We start from the raw sequence: 17,320 nt of genomic DNA, 5'->3' as shown, positions 1-17,320 counted from the left end.
ACTTTTTCTTGTTTCATTGCTTTTTATAGTTTTGAATATATTGCCAGAAGGAGAGGAGAAACTTTTGTTAGAGCTACTTTAATTGATGTTCTTCCAGAAAAACTAAAAGCCTTTCCACTGAAGGAAATTGAAGAATCATATTATTCACCATAATTGTTTTTATCCATTCGTTGTTATATTTATCTTTATTCAATTTTACATCCTCGACATATTTCTCAGTATCTTTTACAAAGGAAGAGATTGATTGAAACTTGTCTTTTGTGTCTTGATACATTGTATTTATGAAGTGAAAAAAAGTTGGAGGATAAAATGGTTTTAAGCACAGATTCACCTACAAATAAAACGGAATTTTCATGAAGAAAATTTTATTTTAAGCAAAGTTTTGTTTTATAAATATGGTGAATACAACGTACTGCGATGTTTGTAATCATGAATATAAATGTTATAAAAAACACCTTCAAACCAACAAACACAAATTCAATCTTTTCAGATAAATATCTCCACTTGACCAAGAAACAAAACATTGTGATAGATGTGATGATGACGATATTCTTTGATTTTATTTTTTTTATAATAAACACCTTCAATCACACAAGCACAAGAACAATGAAGAAAAGGAAAGTGCCACTAAATTCTCCATTGAAAACACTGATGGGGCATTTAAAGGACATTTAAAAATAACATTGTTTCGCTTTCAAGACCCTGGACCATCTTCAATCATTGAAGCTGTTGATATGGTTAAACAAAGTATTGAAACTATAATTAAAAACACATTAAGTGAAATTAAAACTTTAAAGTTTTATGTGGGAGTAAAATTGAATATGGTAAGAGAAGGTGATGAAACTACTCCCGAAATCAGGACAAACCCTCACTTTATCTCATCATTTCAAGATTTTGTAAGATGAACTCCAGAAACAAGAACAAGATGTTGATAACACTGTAGTAGGTAGTGGATTTGATATTACAAAAATATTCTTTTTAGATATACACATCTTAAAATCAGATCCTCTTCAAGCTTCTTCTTATATTGATTTACTAAAAGAGATCAAACTTAAGAAAGCGGTTGTTAATATTCAAAACAAAGATAATAAATGTTTTCTATGGTCTGTTCTTGCTCACTTACATCCTCCACAATGGAAACCTGAAAGGGTTGAACATTATAAGAAATACGAGAATACATTAAATGTTAAATATTTACGGTTTCCAATGTCATTGAGAGATATTCCTAAATTTGAGAAAATGAATAATCTATCTGTTAATGTATCTCTATATTAATACTGAAGGACCAATTTTGTGCTCCTCCTAGCGGTCGCGTCACATTTTTCTCGGTGCTGTGACCTGGACTGAAAGAAACTTCGTACCTATAAGAGTGCCTCGCACATAGTGGCAATAGTCAACCTTCAACTCTGAAGCATCTATATATTAATACTGAAGGACCAATTTTGTGCTCCTCCTAGCGGTCACATCATGTTTTTCTCGGTACTGTGACCTGAGAAGTTTTGACACGGTGTACGTCAAAGTAGACACGTGCACAAATCAGGGGACTTCTTCACAAGGAGTAGTGTACACCAAAAATGTCGTGCACAACAACGTTTTGTAGGCCTCATTAGGTAAGGCCATGGAGTACATCGACTGGGATCCAGCTCTTACAAGAACCGCCACTGGTTGTCATATTGGGCTCATGGAACGGAATCCGTCTGTGACGGGGTTTCGGCTGGTATAGATTAACAGATACAAACAAAGTTCAGATATTAAAAATTTCAAACAACCATAAAAATGGTGAAACACACATTGACCTTCGCTACTTTACTTCAACGGAAAAAATCACATTATGCTTTCATCAAAAAATTATCAAGATTAACCAAATCACAACTATACAAGAGAAAATGTAAAATGTATCCTTGTAAGAGATGTCTAAACTCCTTTCATACAAAAGAACAATTAAATCAACATTCGAAATATTGTAGTGATCATAAATCAACCATAATCAATTTATTAAAAGCAGGTTCAAACATATCATTCAAAGATTTTAACAAATCTATAAAACATCCGTTTGTGATATATGCTGATTTTGAAAGTATCCTTGAAAAGATAGATACTGTTTTTTCCAAATCCAAATAAATCATACACAAAGAAATACCAAAAACATACTCCTTGTGGTTTCTGTTATGATATCAAATCATATGTTGGTGATGAATACAACAAGTTAGAACTTTATAGAGGAGAAGATGCCTCAGAGGAGTTTGTAAGACGATTGGAAAAAGATGGTATAAGACAAAGATAAATAATGGTTAAAACCTATAAACCAATGTCATTAACAAAGGGAGAGAAAAAGGAATTTAGAAAGAACATTATCTGTCATATTTGTGAGGAGAAAATTGAGGGAGAGGTCAAAGTTCGGGATCACTGTCATCTTACTGGAAAATATAGAGGTCCTCCAGCTCATTCCCGTTGTAATCTTAGTTACAAGCCCCCAAATTTTACTAACCTCCGCCATCGAAGATGGATGGAGGTTACCGTTTTCACTCCTGTCTGTTTGTTTGTTTGTTTGTTTGTGAACAGTTTTACGGAAAAACTCCTGGACGGATTTCGACGAAACTTGGTGGGGAGATTAGGTATGGTCCAAGGATCATGCCATTAGATTTTGGATTTGGTCAAAAAAAACAAAAACAGAAAATTTTGCAACTTTTTTTCAAAAAAATTTCGATTTTATTTGAAAAGTGTTTTAATTTTTTTTTTTTTTGCATTTCTGCATGTTTTAAGTGATCTCCAACCCCCCCAAAAAAATTTGTTAGAGAAAAAAAAAACAAATTTTGCAACTTTTTTTTCAAAAAAAATTTAGATTTTATATTTTTGGCATTTCTACATGCGCGTCGATCTAGTTTAGTTTATTCAATCGTGGTTCAATAGAGTCTGATCCGTTTTGACCTACAATGAATAGGATATCAGGTTCACTTAAGTGACCCAGCAGTATTGGCGGCGGAGGTTTTGCACTCTACCGAGTGCTCCCCCTCTAGTTCCTGTCTTTCTTCACAACAACGCTCACTATGACACACATCTATTTATAAATTAACTTTCAAAGACATCTGGAAATATTTCTGCCATTCCTAACACAGATCAAAAATACATCTCATTCACAAAAACAATTCATACATCCCCCATAACCCATATCAGATGTCTTGACACATACAAGTTTATGGCAAGTCCAATATCTAACTTCGCATCAAATATTAAAAACTTACCGAATCTTAAATCACATTTCTCAAGTCAAGAAGAGATTGATCTCTTATCACAAAAGGTAATATATCCGTATGACTACATGGATTCATTTGAGACGTTTAAAGAAACAACTTCCTTCAAGGGAAAATTTCTATAGCAAGTTGAATAAAACTCATATTTCCGATAGAGATTATACACAAGCTAAAAAGGTTTGGGAGAAGTTTAATATAAATAATCTTGGAGAATATCATGATTTGTATGTTAAAACTGATGTATTGTTCTTGGCTGATGTGTTTGAAACTTTAAGTCTGTCATCGTCTTTAAACAGTCTGTCATAATTAAAATTCTTATGGATTAGACCCCGCTCACTATTACACAGCACCGGGTTTGGCTTGGAGTGCTATGTTAAAAATGACAAAACAGAATTTGGAATTAATCAGTGATATAGATATGCTTTTAATGATAGAGAAGGCGAAAAGAGGAGGAATATCTCAAGTATGTTCCAAGAGATATGCTAAAGCAAATATCATATATCTTCCTGATTATAATAAGAATGAGGACAACTCTTACCTGATGTATCATGATGCTAACCATTTGTATGGGTGGGCTATGTCTCAATCTTTACCTGATGGAAAACTTAAATGAGTTAAAGAAAAACATTATGAAAAAGTTTTACAAGACATTGTTGTCTCCTCTCAAAAAGAATTAGATGAAGCTGAAGATGGATATTATTTTGAGGTTGATTTAAAATATCCAGAAAAACCATCACAAACATAAAGACCTACCTTATGCCCCTGATAAAGAAAGTCCAAGAAAAGTGTGGTAAAATGATTACCAACAGTCATTTGATATAAAAGGTAAATCTCCAGAAAAACTACTTACGACATGAAATGATAAAGAAAGTTATGTTTTGCATCAAAGGAACTTGAGACAATATTTATCTGCTGGGTTGAGAGTGAGGAAAATTCATAGGATTTTGAAATTTAAACAAAGTCATTGATTAAAGAAGTATATTGATTTTAATACAAACAAGTCTGAAGACGACGATGGTTCACGAGTGGTATTTGACGATGTAGATTGTTTCAGAAGTCAAGGATGAGACAATGTGATAATGTTTGACCAAGTTATAAAAATTATCAACATGATGTGGTACGAGTGAGAGGTTATTCGCTGCAAAATGTCGAAAACCCGGTTTCGTTCAACAACTTTAAAAATTTGACCTTTGCATAACCTTTAAAGGTCACAAAACAATGTTGTGGACATTAAAATAAGGAAACAGGATACGTGCTATAGCTTATTGGAGTTAGTTCGTCGAACAAGGTCGAAAACCCGGTTCGATTCCCACAACTTTGATCTTTGTGAACTTTAAAGGTCAAAGGTCAAGGATTATGACCTTTGGTGCAAAACTTCCTCTGGAACATTCCAGGAACAATATAACGTCAAATAGGCTATATGGCATTTCACACTCCTCGGATTATCCATACTGTGATGAAATCAGCGTAAAAACAAACTTGAAGGGGGCGCCACGGGCAAGGTGTTCGAGATAGAGAAAATGGCTTCAATAATTTAGGTGGGGAATGATCTCAAGATTATGCATAAAAAATATTGTCATCCAAGCTCTCAAAGTTTTGGCGGTCGTATGATTTTTATGTCAAAATTCGAAATTTTCTAAGTTCATGACCTTGTGACCTTGACCTTATGACCTTGACCTTGGGATTAAAATGAAAAATCGAGCTCCGTGGGGCTATGCAGGTGCCATTGGGCTAACCAAATACCGAAAACCCCTGCCACATTCGACTACCCCCTCGAAGAAGATGGATTTTTATGTCAAAATCGCAATTTTCTAAGTTCGTGACCTTGTGACCTTGACCTTGGAACGAAAATGAAAAATCGAGCTCCGTGGGGCTATGCAGGCGCCATTGGGCTAACCAAACACCGAAACCTCTGCCAGATTGGCCAAACCCCCTGGGAGAAGATACAAATTGAAATCGGCTACCCCCTAAAAACACAATTCGCAATTTTCTAAGTTTGTGACCTTGTGGCCTTGACCTTGGGACGAAAATGAAAAATAGAGCTCTGTGGGGCTATGCAGGTGCCATTGGGCGAACCAAATACCGAAACCCCTGCCAGATTCAACAAACCCCTCGGAGAAGAATTTTTTTATGTCAAAAACGCAATTTTCTAAGTTTGTGACCTTGTGACCTTGACCTTGGGATGATAATGAAAAATCGAGCTCCGTGGGGCTATGCAGGTGCCATTGGGCTAACTAAATACCAAAACCCCTGTCAGATTCGACAAAACCCCGATGAGAAGATGCAAATTGAAATCGGCTATCCCCTAAAAACACATGTTTTTTGGGCGGTAGCCACGCCCATTTTCAGGAAAACACAACTAGATCATGATATAAACCTCCTACCAAAATTTAATCAGGATCAGATCAAAACCCACGGCGCTATGCTCGGGACAGACAGACAGACAGACAGACAGACAGACAGACAGACAGACAGACACACAACAATTACGAATATAGTGGTCACTTATATTTTTCGTGAAAATATTTTTTCGTGAACCAATTATGTTTTCGTGAAAATATTTTTTCGTGAACCAAAAGGAGAACAGAAGCAAAAACAGATTTTGAGAAGGACTTTTGTAAATCAATGAATAATGCTGTATTTGGAAAAACTATGGAAAATGTTCGGAATCGACAAAACATAAGACTTGCTACATCTTGGAAACAGGCTTCAAAGTTAATTATTAGACCAAGTTTTGAATGAGCGGAGGTGTTTTCAGAGAACTTTTGTGCTATTCTTTTGAAAAAAGAGAGTATTGAAATGGATAAACCTATTTATATAGGAACATCAATTCTTGACTTGTCAAAGTCGTTAATGTATGACTATTACTATCATAATTTAAAATCAAAGTATAAGGATAATGTGTCATTGTTATATATGGATACAGATAGTTTTATCTATCTATAATTCCAGCCATCTCTGTGTGTGTCTGTCTGTTTGTCTGTTTGTCTGTCTGTTTGTCTGCGACCGCCGTTTCTCGATGACCGCTGGTCCGATCTCATTGAAACTTGCCAGGAATATTTCCGGTGACCCCCGGATGTGCCTTTTCGAGGTTTGATATCGATCGGACGAGCGGTTCCCAAGTTACGGCCATTTATCTGTCGACCAATGACAAGACACGGTGCTATGACATCACGAATGACGTCACAATTAATGTTTATTTATTTATTTTTTATTATTATTATTTTTGTTTTTTGCATGATTGACGGTCCGATCTGATTGAAACTTGCCAGGAATATTGCTGGGGACCCGCGGATGTGCCTTTTCAAGGTTTGATATTAATCGGACAAGCGGTTCCCAAGTTACGGTCATTTATCTGTCGACCAATGACAAGACACGGTGCTATGATGTCACGAATGACGTCACAATTAATGTTTATTTATTTATTTTGCACGATTGACGGTCTGATCTGATTGAAACTTGCCAGGAATATTGCTGGGGACTCGCGGATGTGCCTTTTCAAGGGTTGATATTAATCGGACGAGCAGTTCCCAAGTTACGGCCATTTATCTGTCGACCAATATCTGCGAGAGAGGGGGACAGGAGAGGGGGGATGAGAGTGGGGGCGAGAGAGAGGGGCGAGAGAGGAGGGGGAGAGAGGAAGGGCGAGACTAGGGGGGATAGAGGGGGCAAGAGAGGGGGATAGAGGGGACAAGAGAGGGGGCAAGAGAGGGGGCAAGAGAGGGGGCAAGAGAGGGGGCGAGAGAGGGGGCGAGAGAGGAGGCGAGAGAGGGGGCGAGAGAGGGGCGAGAGAGGGGCGAGAGAGGAGGGGGAGAGAGGAAGGGCGAGACTAGGGGGGATAGAGGGGGGCAAGAGAGGGGGATAGAGGGGGCAAGAGAGGGGGGCAAGAGAGGGGGCAAGAGAGGGGGGCAAGAGAGGGGGCAAGAGAGGGGCGAGAGAGGAGGCGAGAGAGGAGGCGAGAGAGGGGCGAGAGAGGGGCGAGAGAGGGGGCGAGAGAGGGGGCGAGAGAGGGGGCGAAAGAGGGGGCGAGAGAGAGGGGGCGAGAGAGGGGGGCGAGAGACAGCTACACATACTGGCACTCACCTACGGGCACGAACCGACGGGCCCGCACTAGTATTATAAATTAAGACAAGTGATGTATATGAGGCTATGATTGATAATATTATATATATATATATATATATATATATATATATATATATATATATATATATATATATATATATAAAAAACAAGTAATTATAAGTCAGGTGACGTGTTGTTTTTGTCAAAGAATAAAAAGGTTATTGGTAAGTTTAAAGATGAATTGGGTGGGAAGGTCATGAGTGAATTTATAGGATTGAGATCAAAGTCTTATGCTTTCACGTATATTGATAATAATAACATTGAAAGGTGTGATAAGAAGCTAAAGGGAATAAAGAAAAATATAATCAAGGAAACAATAAACTTTAAACATTATTACAACTGTTTAACCTCAAAGAAGGAAGAGTACAGAAAAAAAAAGAATACAATAAGAATTTATAAACATCAATTAATTATATACAGAAGAGATAAATAAGAAAGCATTAGGAGCTTTTGATGATAAAATATATATTTTAGAGAATGGAATCAATAGTCTCCCTTATGGTTATAAGTATAAGTGTAAAGATATTGGGTTGGGAATTTTAACAGGCTGCAGCCATCTTTTTAGTGATTTATAAATAATAGAACCAGGCAATAACCAAACCAAAGAGTGGAGATATAATCAGCCTTAGTATTTTAATGGGAAATATAAAGACTGTGAGAAATATCAAATAAGTTTTATTGAAGAAATAAGGGGGGTAAAAGTAGATAAAACAAATAAGCGGATAAAATTAATTACAAATAAGTTCGAGGATGTAAAGAAAAAATATTAATATCCTTGAATGGACTGAAAACTTTGATGGTTATCAATTGAAGAATGGAAAAACAATTTACTACAATTTCAAAATGATATGTGGATCAGGAGGTGGTCAAATAAGAGCATTAAGAGAAGTTTATCATTTCATTTCTGCACAACAAAGACACTTATACCAAGAACCAAATTCCAAGTTATTCTTTGTGAATATACTTGATGGAAATGAATGTTATAAGAAAATTAAGTTATTCCCTAAAGTGGAACATGGGCAAATATTCGTTGGTTTGCTCTTTGAGTGGAATGAAAATATAAAAGGACTGTGATTATGTTGGGGGGAAGAAGTGCTTTAATCAGTAAGTCTCAATCTTTCATCGTCTCAATTTTACATTTGCTTGTATGGGAGGGAAGGGGATAGGTGGGGAGAAAATGAGTCTCCTATTTTGGGCTTTTGGGGTTTGGATCAGAAAGTTTTTTTTCCTTTTTCCCCCATTCATTTGAATGGGCATCCCAGAAACCCCATTTATCATCTACTCGTGGTGGTGCTTATGGTCATAATCGTACACGTGGAGTTGGTAATATAATTAGTCGTGGTGGTAATGATAGTCGTCGTGGTAGTGATAATAGTCGTGGTGATTGTGATCATAGTGCAAATCATAGTGGTTGTGGTGATGGTGGTAATGCTCATAGTCATGGTGTTTGTAGTAATAGTTGTATTCGTGGTAGTGATAATACTAGTGGTGATTGTGGTTATAGTAGTGGTGGTGGTGGTAATAGTAGTAGTAATGGTGGTAGTGGTATAGTAGTAGTTGTGGTGGTGGTGGTAATAATACTTGTCGTGGTGCTTGTTTACTCCAATCAATATTCGTGGTTGTGGAGTTGGTAGTCGTAGTATTCGTGGGAGTGATAATCGTAGTGGTGATTGTGGTAATAGTAGTTGTGGGTGTGGTAATCGTAGTCGTTGTGGTGGTGGTGGTGGTGGTGGTAAATGAAACCTCGCAGTGCAAGTTAAATGCTGAACAAGGTTCGTTTGAAACAAGCTCCCATTTGTGACGTCAAGTAATAATCTGGAGATTGTGATCCTCAATGATCGTGATATGAAACCTCCGCCCCACGAGTCCACAACGGGCACAACAAGGCGCCACTATTCATACTCAGGGACCTTGATTGAATGATGGATAGTCACTGGAATAATGAGGGAATGAATAGAAGAGGATTCATGGATGAAGACGTGGAAATTGACGTCTGCATCATTACCAACCCTCGTTTTAAAGCATCGACATCAATTTTCTCACCAAGTTCAGTGACTCTCGAGGCAGTGGTGTGAAAGGTCGAACTTGAGTCCCGATAAGGGGTGACTTTGACCCGTGTCCTTCTGAGTCGAGAGGAGTCAAGCGACTTATTACGTATGCAGAGGGGTGGGGTTAAATTGAGGAATTGTGGTGGGGGTGGCAGATTAATTTTCAAACGATTTCGAGAACCACACTTGGTGGTGCAGTGGTTATATGGAGGGTCCACTCTGAGTCGACGACGTCGACGGTTTGAATGTTTGAATCTTAGCCGAATCAATCATTCAGATGACTTTTCATATGGTTCGTGCTGCTTCCTTGCTTAACACAAAGGACAAACAACCATAGGTTGGTAATAGTAGCGCTAGCGCAGGCTTTTATGGGCCAAATAGCTTCTTCTTGCGTTGACGTTCCTTGTGTTGACCTCAACAATAATAGTAGTGGTCGTAGTGGTTGGTAGTCGCAGTCTTGGTGAATACAGCAACTTGCATCATTATTACAAGTACGTGCTCGTAAGTGCGTGGCCGTACGTGCAAAAAAAAAAAAAAAAAAAAAAAAAAAAAAACTTTCAAACCGCGAGCCAGAAACAACAACCACACAGGCCGTTCCTTCGCTCTCGCGTGGCCGTATGTGCGTGCCCGTATGTGCGTGCCCGTATGTGCGTGCCCGTATGTGCAACACCCCCCCCCACCCAAAAAAACAACAACTTCCAAACCGCGAGCCAGAAAAAACCACACAGGCCGTTCCTTCACTCTCACGTGCCCGTACGTGCAACCCTCCCCCCAAAAAACTTTCAAACAAACACACAGGCCGTTCCTTCGCTCTCATAAACAACGACTGGATTGGGGCATTGTGTTTATGTATAAATGCGCATAAAAAAAAATCGAGAAATTATTAGAATACAGCAAGTCATCACTATCCGGAAGTGGTGCGTACCCGTACGGAATGTTCACATGCATTCCACGAATTATCGCTTTCATTGAAGGAACAACTGCTGTGATACTTACACACCCAGAGTTAATTAAAATCAAAATTAAAATCAAGTTTACCTCACTCTCTTTGCTTACCATGACATTCGCTGCCATTGACCATTGCCACTCCGACGCCACGGAAACTAAGGCACCCATCGTCACCGGCACGGCACGTGACGTCATCGTCGGCCGGCGGCGCACCGGCCCACGCAGCAACGAGTCCTTTCATTGGTTTGATAAATAAATGACCATAACTTGGGAACCACTTGTCCGATTAATATCAAACCTTGAAAAGGCACATCCTCAGGTCCCCAGCAATATACCTGGCAAGTTTCAATTCGATCGGACCAGTGGTTGTCGAGAAACAGCGATCACGCACGCACGCACACACACACACACACACACGCACGCACATACGCACACGCACGCACACACACAGATTTGTGGAATTATAGATAGATTATTATTATTATTATTATTATTAAATTTGTGAATGTGTGATGTTCGAAATACGACATGCCGTTCATGGGGTGTAGTCCTAAAGTCTAGAGGTAAACACACAAAGAGAACCACACGATCCAACACCACCTGGGCAAACGACTCGTGTGGTACCTGATTCACACCTTGAAAACGGTTTGGCTCACGTTCCCCTACAACCCCCACGAATCAATTCACTGAGTGCAGGAGCACACCGGGTTGATGATACAGCAGGAGCTCGGTGAGCCGTTGCAGCATCTCCGGGATGCGATGCTGGTCTAGGTATAGGCGCGCAGTCTTCTCACGGTTCACCGCCATGACCGAGCCAGCGATCACCTCAGGAACACACCTCAGGATAATCACCTCAGGACTCAGGTTAATGGTTCACACGAAGTGGAAACGCTTCCTAATTACGTGCTCTGAATTTTACCCAAACCGAGCACCTCCACAATGGTTGTTTTATTGAATGATTTCGGTTTTCCCAGTTGTATCGAGTAAACAGCGCGCCAAACACCTTCACACCCACCGGCTCGCCCGGCAGTTGGTTTTCACGTATCCTAGCAACGGAACTATCCCCACAGTAGGCCTCGTCTCCGCTGAGGCGACACTCACTTGATTTACACCAGGAGATAAGTGATTGAAAGTGAAAGCGAGTTAGTGAAGCTTCTGATTTAATTGATCGACAACAAAAGAGACGAACATAATGTAACCTTGTAACAAAACAATAAAAACGAACAAGCAAGGTCACAAAACTGCTGTGGGCGCGACACGGACGACACGAAACTTTTTATCATCAGCAGGGCAGAGACAAGGTGCTCGTGCGGCAGGCGACACTCATTGCTGACAGGTCGTGCAGCAAGAGCTGTGATGGGACTCGATCTGTGCCTTGCTGCCTCATCAAGTACAGGGGGTTCGATTCAGTTATATTAATGTGTTTATTATGGTCACAAATAAATGATTGGCAGTGTGATGTCCTGATGAGCCCATAAACAAGGGCGAAATCGGGATCAACATCTTTAATAGCCAGGTTCCTTGTGTAATTTCGTTGGAATTTTTTTGGAGAGTAGCAAACCTATAGATTTTTGAGAAGTTTAAAATGTATTTAAATTAAAAAAAAAATAATGTTTCACATTTTTTTCAACTTTTGGAAAAGTCGTTTTGGGGTGAAAAACGCTTTTTTTGAATTCCAATTTTAAAAAATCTGAAACAATACAAAACCAGAGGGGGAGCACTCGGTCGAGTGCAAAACCTCCGCCTCCAATACTGCTGGGTCACTTAAGTGAACCTGATATCCTATTCATTGTAGGTCAAAACGGATCAGACTCGACTGAACCACGATTGAATAAACTAAACGAGATCGACGTGCATGGGGAAATGCCAAAAAAACATCGAAATTTTTTTGAAAATAAAGTTGCAAAATTTCCTTTTTTTTTTCTCTAACAAATTTTTTTTTTGGTTGGAAATCACTTAAAACATGTAGAAATGCAAAAACAAAAATTCAAATATTTTTTCAAAATGGCCGCCATAGCGGCCATATTGGACTTTGGACCAAGTCCAAAATCTAATGGCATGATCCTTGGACCATATCCAACCCCCCCCCCCCCACCAAGTTTCGTCGAAATCTGTTGAAGAGTTTTTCCGTAATACTGTTCACAAACAAAAAACAAACAAACAGACAAACAAACAGACAGGGGTGAAAACAGTAACCTCCGTCCATCTTCGATGGCGGAGGTTAATAACCAACTGATGATGGATTACTGTTAAATGGCTAACGATGGATTTTTATAAGATAATAAAATGTTGCATCTTGACTGTCGGTTGCCATGGAAACAGCATTTTTGGAGTGGAAAATGCCATTTTTTAATAAATATTTTTTTAAATTATATTTTCCATCGGATGGCCTGTTTTAATTGTTAAATATAGTGACTATGGCTAACTTGCACATAAGTATTATGATTTTCAAGTATTGGAACAGTTGGTTGCCATGGAAACGGCCATCTGTGCAATGAAACATTGGTGTGTCTGTTGTTCAATATCAGGAGTTTCGGCACCTTCAGTAGTAAAACGTTTGATTTTAAGTTTTTGTAGTTTGATGTATTGTAAGTGTGATCTTGGAGGGAACATAGGTGATGCCACGTCGTGATGCCGTGCCATTGCCTCAAGTTACGGTTGCTGGGCATGGCATGACGTCGTGATGTGGCGCGGCGCGCGTCCACTGCCATACTTTGTCATGAAAATCCATTTGAAGTTGAGGGTAACCAGCTCTTCAATGTGGTCACCCACGCTTATGTGCCAGAAGAATTTGTACCACAGATACTGAACATTGATGAAACGGAACAGAATCTCTATGAAGATTTTGTTGCTAAACAGATCAATGGTGATGTCAGCCTATGGGCACCGGTGAAGAAGAAGAACAGAATGTACATGTCTGGCTTCGACCATGTAATTCTTGTTTTTGATACATACAAGCAAGATTCCCTCAAGAGCACAACCAGAGACAAACGACATCAAGGAAAGGCACCAGTCCAATATCAGGTCAAGGATGATACCAGTATCAAACGCATCACGATGAGTCGATTTCTGCCCCATGATCAAACCAAGGCTGATCTGACGGAGTATTTGGCAGAGAAAACTCTAGAATACAACCGCGATTCAACAAAGGTGGCAGTCATTTCGGCATCTGGTTGGACGTCGAGCAACAGGGGTCTCCAATTTGAGGCGAATAACCATGAGGAGGCCGATACGTTGATGATCCAGCAAGCAATAGCTGCATCACAGCAACACACCGGAGATATTGAGCTGACGATATTCTCACCTGATACGGATGTTCTGGTTCTTGCCATAGCAAACTATCATCTCCTGCCAAGACACACATCTATCTCAATGGCATCTCGCATTGTCAAAATCGAGCCAATCTAGAAGGCCCGAGGTGAGGAGAGATTCCAGGCATTGCCAGCCTTCCACGCATTCACAGATGCCGATAACACTGGGCGGTTCGCTCGACATGGTAAGGCAAAGCGGTTCCAGTGCTACTGGAAGGCCGATGACGACATGGCAGATGCCTTTGCTATGCTTGTAAGGATGCTGAACTGTCAGAGGACCTATACACAACTTTAGCAAGATTTGTCTGTTCGGGTTATTGTCCAAGTGGTGTCAATATTTCCAGCATCCCTGAACTTCGGTGGCATCTCTTCTGTAAGAACATGGCTGAGAATGCCAAGTTACCACCAACTGTCGGTGCTCTGAGGCAGCATATCATGCGGGTACATATCCAGGCATACGTTTGGGGTCAAGCAGCAATTTCTCAGCAAACATTTCTTTATCCATTAAAGAATGGCTTCCACAAGGACACGAGTGGTCAACTCAAACAGACAACAACAGACATTCTCCCTGCATCAAAGGCAATTATCGAGATGATAAGGTGCCAGTGAAATACAGAATGTTCATCACAGAGATGTTCCTGCAGGGCCAAGAACTTAACATGCACTGATCTTTGCATGTGCAGCACTTCGTGTGAGAATGACGAGGACTCAAACATTGAACGGCATGACCACGATGGTGATGATGACGATGGCAATGATGGAGTGACATGAGAGACAGTGATGCCAATTGGCTACAAACTCATATTTGACATTAAGTACATTTCACTGATCACCATATTCATGCGTTACTTGTTTCAAGATTTGAAAGCAATACATTAAATAAACGGTAATTTGACAAAATGATCGCCGTTTCCATGGCAACCATTGCTCAAAATACAGATATATGTATTCTATATTAAGAACTGTCCTCTAGTTACAATTATGCATTGATCATCAGTTGCTTGCTTGTGATTAATTTTGAATTTTCAGAGCTGAAATTAAAAAAACGGGTTTTTACCCCAAAACGACCTATTTCACCACATTATATGCATTGAAAAAATGTGAAACATGGATTTTCTGTTTTGGTATTGTTTTAGCTTTCCAAAAATGTTGGGGTTAACTACTCTCCAAAAAATTCCAACGAACGTCAAATTATGGACACAAGGAACCTGACTATCTCTGCTTTCGTCTACACGTGACCATCGGCTTTAAGCTCAATCTGCGAAGGAATGAGGGCCATCCAGATACCTCCTAGTTTGGAGGTGATGTGTTGGTGCAATCTATGTATATGACGTCAGCATCATATCAGAGAGTCAATGTGTTTCTTTGGTTGAATTGTACAGTACACACACACACACACACACACACACACACACACACACACACACACACACACACACACACACACACACACACACACACACACACACACACACACACACACACACACACACACACACACACACGGTGGGGGCATTTATATGTGACATACATACCAGAGATTATAGTGAGACATAACGCAGTTACTTCAACATTATATCTGACAGGTGGAAGCAGCCCTTGAAGTTGAGCCTTTGGGTCTCTCACCATAGGCAGGTCGGTGGTCTTTCTGTCCTCTGCCGTCTCCTCTCCTGCCTTGCCCCCCTCCCCCCTGCTGTCTGCAATCCGTCTTCCAGCCTTGCCCTCCCCTCCTCCCCCCCCCGCTGTCTCTGCGATCCGTCCCCCCCCTCCACACACACACACATATTTCAGCAGGGTGCTCAAGGTCCACCAGCAACCCTCTTCTGGTGAAACTATAAAAATCACGAATCATTGCTCACCTTCACTCTTTCATTCCTCTTTTTCCCCATCTCTGGAACAATCTCACACACTCCCTTCAATCCCACTTTCCCCTCCAGGTCTTCAAAATAGCTGTTCACCACCATCTCATGTTTTCCCCCTTTCCAAAACCATGATCTTTTCTACCCCCGTTAATCCACCGCAAACCCACCTCCTTCAAATTCCCTGTTTTCTTTCCTGATGACAATTTTTTGTTTTCGCACAGAGGAGATGAAGATTACCTGAAAAAGGGGTCATGTTCACAGACGAAGCTTGCTTTCATGTATGGGGGAAGGTCAACCGGCACAATACGAGTCATTGAACAGATACGCGATAGTCCAAAGGTCAATGTGTGGTTTGGCCTTCTCAATGTCTGCTTGCTGGGTCCGTTTTTCTTTGTGGAGGATACAGTGACCTCAACAATTTGCAGGAACATGTTGGAAGGATTCGCCTTCCCACATATTGAAGACCTGCAACTTGATTTTATTTTCCAACAGGACGGTGCTCCCCCTCATTGGGCCTTCGTCGTTCGAGCCGTCCTGAATGAAAATTTTCCAGGTCGCCGGATTGGCCAACATGGACCAACCGCCTGGCCTTAATGATCATCAGACATAAACCCCCCCTTGATGTTTTTTTTCTGAGGGGAGGGGGGTTCAAAGATGTTGTCTACAACACCAAGGTGGTTGAATACATGGTGGTTGAAGGTCCACACACCTTAAATGCCAGAGTAATGACCTTTCTCAGTCTTGACTTATTCCGCACATTTAGATAACTACACCAAGAAACCAATTTAAATGATAAAACATTGATCAGTACAGACTTAGTTAACATTCGCATCACGCGGACCAAACACCAAATTAATTCATCTTCCTGAGAAAAATCTTTGCATTGATTTATTATACACAGCAGCAGTTTTCATCAATAGTTAGCTTGTTATCAATAATAGTGTACCCAGGTATTTGAATTTGTTGACAATTTCCACATTTTCACCATTTATGGTTGCAGGTTCATGATTGTGACCTTTTCGACAATCCAAAATCATCTCTTTAGTTTTGCGCACATTCAAAGTGAGACAGAAGTCCCAAACACCACTTATATTGAAGGTGTCAATCTCATCGAGCTTCGATACATCGGACGATTGATCAGAAAGACAGAAAACAAAGGTGGTATCGTGTCGTCCGTGTACTTCATAAAGTTACACACTCTTTTGAGAGCCGCACATCCATTGGTGTACAGACTGAACAGAAGAGGTGATAATCCACAGCCTTGTGAAGTACCAGTATTCAAGAATGATAACTTTGATAAACTTCCATTCACCTTCACCTGCTGAGGACGGTCACGTTTGTGGTGGTTCTAACGACACTTGGTGTGTTTGTGGTCGCTGTCATTCTGGAAAACAATGTTGTTGCCAGTTAGCCTCCTTCCTTATGGAACACTATGGTGGATTCGGAATTGCTTGGACTTGTCAGCATTAATTGTTCCTTAAATTCTCACAAAATCATCAACACCAGCAACAGAAATACTTCCCCAAACCTAAACAGGGCATCCGCCATGCTTCACAATCTGCCGTAGACACATATCCTTATACCTCTCACCAACCTTACTGACATCCTGCCTTCTCCTTCTTCCAAAAACTTCAAACTTTGACTCGTCAATCGAAAGTACCTTTCCCCACTTGTTATCATCCCAACTCTGATGGTCTTGGAGAGAGTTCACTCTTCACTTTGTTACCTTGGTGAAAAAAAATGACATTTGCCAGAAACTTTCCCATACAGACCAC

At 40.3% G+C, this 17,320-nt stretch overlaps 1 protein-coding gene across 5 annotated transcripts in view; it reads right to left on the bottom strand.

Annotated features, from left to right (window-relative positions):
* LOC147014747 (zinc finger protein 800-like) overlaps positions 1-11,410 on the bottom strand; it is a 204,071-nt gene extending 192,661 nt beyond the window's left edge. For 2 of the 5 annotated variants that reach the window (XM_085852963.1, XM_085852970.1), the window contains exon 1: positions 10,997-11,410. The gene's annotated coding sequence lies outside the window, so the exon portion shown is untranslated. Of the gene's footprint in view, positions 1-10,480; positions 10,621-10,996 lie in introns of those variants that run through there. The other 3 variants (XM_085852965.1, XM_085852964.1, XM_085852966.1) reach the window with 3 other exon arrangements.
* Positions 11,411-17,320: the final 5,910 nt, after the last annotated feature.

This window comes from Eptatretus burgeri, chromosome 13 (assembly GCF_056783735.1).
Source record: "Eptatretus burgeri isolate ZD-2024b chromosome 13, Ebu_testis_v1, whole genome shotgun sequence".
NCBI lineage: Eukaryota > Metazoa > Chordata > Myxini > Myxiniformes > Myxinidae > Eptatretus > Eptatretus burgeri.
This window is presented reverse-complemented; position numbering and strand designations above follow the sequence as displayed.